This window comes from Salmo trutta, chromosome 23, assembly GCF_901001165.1.
Source record: "Salmo trutta chromosome 23, fSalTru1.1, whole genome shotgun sequence".
Taxonomy (NCBI): Eukaryota; Metazoa; Chordata; class Actinopteri; order Salmoniformes; family Salmonidae; genus Salmo; species Salmo trutta.
This window is the reverse complement of record NC_042979.1, coordinates 40,480,757-40,484,662: the sequence shown is the minus strand read 5'-3', so window position 1 is coordinate 40,484,662 and position 3,906 is coordinate 40,480,757. Positions and strand designations below refer to the sequence as shown.

The window sequence follows — 3,906 nt, the reverse complement described above, 5'->3', positions numbered from 1 at the left end:
CACTCTAGGTAAGATCCCTGCAACTCTTCCATTTGATTACATGACTGGTGTTCTGGTTTCATTTACTGCTATCACTATTATTGTTGAAGTTGACATGAGGAATGTTGGTATATGTCTACTTTCTGTTCTCTATACATCATATCATCATTATGATATTTGTTACAAAAAAACAATTGATCTCTCAGGACCTTCTATGGTGTCTGTACCTCTGTGTTCAGGTACTCCAGAACTCTATGTGGACCAATGGGAGGTGACTGGGGTTGAAGGAGGGAGTGTCATTGTAAAATGTTACTGTAGTTACACTGGAAATAGGAAGAGGTGGTGCAGGATTGGTGGCAGTGTCTTCTGTGTGGAGAGGAATTCAGGGGCTCTTGAGGGAACATCAGTGACCCTACAGCTGACCACTGATGCCACCAGAGGAAACATCTTAATGGTGACTATGAGTGGACTGAAGATGGCTGGTACAGGTGTGAAGTGGGAGACCTTATGATGCCTGTTCACATCACTGTCAGATGACTAACCACCACACAAAGTACCTCCACTATGACCAGTGAGTAGAGAGCGATCAGATACTGTAGAATTAAGTATTAACCTGGTTTTATCCAGTCTTGCTGGCTGATCATATAAAACACATTTAATTGTAACATGGTTCAAAGCTTTTGAGAATACTTAGTGGTCCTACCAACAATACAAAGTCAAAATTCCCATGTTGGTGTAAATTAAATAAGCTGGACAAAAAGGTCATACTGTATCTTAGCCACAATGTCTTGTACCAGTTCAGTGTGCCCTGTGTCTCTCTGATACACCAGTCATAATACCATTGTTGTTTTAACCTCACAGCAACCCAAGCTCCAACCACTGAACAATCCTCTTTCTCTCCAACTGCTGAGCCTGTTCAGACTGACAACACAGTCCAAGGACCTGAGGGGGACAAGGAGAAGGACACCATGAGGTAATTATCACTCATTCAGCTGTATTTCACACTTACTCTTCCAAATGGATGACAATAGAAATATGATGAAAAGCAAAATTTTCTGTTGTTAACACTAGAGTCAAGTGAACTAACACACCCTCCTGAAATGTTTTCACACTGAGTATAGGTCAAGACACTGTTATAGAGACATTTACCACTTCCTTTCACCTCTGTGGTTTGTTGAAGTAGCAGCATTCTGTTCTTGTATGGCCAAGTTTCACACATATAAGGTGTGAAGGGCTGAAAAAATATTTCCTTTTAGTTATAGGAGCACAAAAGGGTCATAAAAAAATCTTAATATCTTAGATGTGCTAAAGACAATATTTTACAATAAACAGTCTTTCACCATCAGTTCCATAGATCTAACAGTCCTACTGATTCCTCTGGGCATGTTGTTGGTGGTGATATCTGGTGTCCTAGTCACATGAAGATGAGGACGCATCAATTCAGTCTACAAGTGTAGACCTAATGACAGTCACAGACTGCCATTACAATACACTTAGGTGTTTTATAACCTATGTCACTGTTTGGATGCTGGAATTGTTTGTGATTGGGGGAATGTTCGTGGGTAGCCTGCAGGATTACCTTTTTGAAGTGATTGTTTGACAATCAGATGAAAACATCATGACTGGTTGCATTTCTGCCACATTAAAAGGTGATGCATATTATAATTGATATGACAAATCTTTACCAGTCCTAGGCTACTAAACCCACAGAGATCATATACTGTATGTAAATAATATGGATTGTGTATGTAATTCTATGATTATACCCCTGGTGAAAATATGATGATTATTTTCCTGTAAATCCTTAGCTCTTCTCTCAAGGCATAGAAGACCCTCATTGTCCCCACTGTGTTTGGGTTGGTAATAATTTGTAGAGTAGCTTTATGTTCCCTCAACATGCATTGCTTCACCATTCTGAATGTCTAACGAATCCATATGTTCTTCTGAAATATGAACACAGAAATACTGGACATTTCTTACTTTTATTATGATGGCGATTTGACAGTATAACAATCATGGTCTTGAATTGGACTTGTATTTTTTCTGGTCTCAGTCTTGCTTCGGTCTCAGACCCCTCATCCCGCTCCAGGTCTTGGTCTTGACTCGGTCTTGCCCCCCCCTCTCTCTGGTCTTGGTCTTGACTCGCTTTAGATGGTCTCGAACACAACACTGCTGGTATCACTATTATTGTTGAAGTTGACATGAGGAATGTTGGTATATGTTTACTTTCTGTTCTCTATACATCATATCATCATTATGATATTTGTGGTCAGTTGTTACAAAAAAACACTTGATCACTCAGGACCTTCTTTGGTGTCTGTACCTCTGTGTTCAGGTACTCCAGAACTCTATGTGGACCAACAGGAGGTGACTGGAGTTGGAGGGAGTGTCATTGTACATTGTTACTATAGTGACATTGGACATATAGATTGGTCCAGGATTGGTGGCAGTGTCTCCTGTGTGGAGAGGCATTCTGGGAATATAGATGGAACATTAGTGACCCTACAGCTGACCACTGATGCCACCAGAAGAAAAGTCTTAACGTTGACTATGAGTGGACTGAAGATGAAGATCAATGTTTTTCACACTAGAGTTCAGGGCACAAAAACACCCTCCTTAAATGTTCTCACACCAAGTATAGGCCAACACACTTCCTCAAACTCTGCTATAGAGACATTTACCATCATAGAGACAGAGACATTTACCACTTCCTCATATCTATGTGGTTGTAGAAGTAGCAGCATTCTATTCTTGTATGGTCACTTTCCACACATAAAAGGTGTGAAGAGCTGAACAAATATTTTCAATTTTGTCACAGCAGCACAAAAAACATTAAAAAAATATAATAAATACATTTTTTCATCTGTGATATTTTATGGATTGTATTTTGCAATAAACATAGTCTTCCACCATCAGTTCCATAGATCTAAAAGTCCTACTGATTCCTCTAGGCAGGTTGGTGGTGGTGATATCTGGTGTCCTAGTCACATGGAAGATGCCTACACTACCACCTTCAATGATCCACACTCAATGATCACACTCACCTTGTGCAGTCAACATCATCACTGCCGCTGCAAACTATTAAATGCCTCTTGAAAAAGGAAGTCTTCCCTTAACAATTCCCCTGAAGAAAATGTCTCTGGTGAGACAAAGGGACATATTACTTCTGCCCAAATGCATTGTTTCTGAGTTGTGTGTGTTTGCAAGCACTATATATGATTGAATTGTTAATGATTGCGCATACATTAAATACATCTATTAAAAATGTAACACCCAAAATGTGGAAATCAACATTTGTTCACCCCTACAAAGGGACGGAGACCCTTCAGATGTGAATAACTATTGCCCTATTTCCAAGCTACCTATCCTGGTCAAAGTCTTTGAATCCCTAGTGATCTCTCAGCTAAATAAATTCCTACTTGAAAACAACCTCCTGTGTGGGGTTCAGTCCGGCATAGTTGGCGACAAACAGTTGCTAGCCAGACTCAATAACATTGGTCTCAGTGGCTGTCCAATTGGTTTAGAAAGTATTTCACAGACAGAACAAAATGTGTCTATGCTGAGAATCATAAGTCTAACATCTTTCAGATTACTGGAGGTGTACCTCAGGCCTCCATTTTAGCTCCATTAAAAAGGTGTCATCTTACAAATACCTAGGTATATGGTTGGAAAAGAAGCTGTCCTACAAAGTTCATATTGATAATCTTGTGAGTAATATTAAACTGAAATATACACTGCTCAAAAAAATAAAGGGAACACTTAAACAACACAATGTAACTCCAAGTCAATCACACTTCTGTGAAATCAAACTGTCCACTTAGGAAGCAACACTGATTGACAATAAATTTCACATGCTGTTATGCAAATGGAATAGACAACAGGTGGAAATTATAGGCAATTAACAAGACACCCCCAATAAAGGACTGG

The 3,906-nt window shown here is 39.5% G+C and overlaps 1 long non-coding RNA gene across 1 annotated transcript; it reads left to right on the top strand.

The window, feature by feature from the left end:
* The first annotated feature begins 842 nt into the window (after window positions 1-842).
* Window positions 843-3,258, top strand: LOC115160050 (uncharacterized). The gene is made up of 2 exons (XR_003868988.1): window positions 843-952; window positions 2,935-3,258. It is a non-coding gene; the product is annotated as an uncharacterized LOC115160050 (long non-coding RNA).
* The last annotated feature ends 648 nt before the right edge of the window (window positions 3,259-3,906 follow it).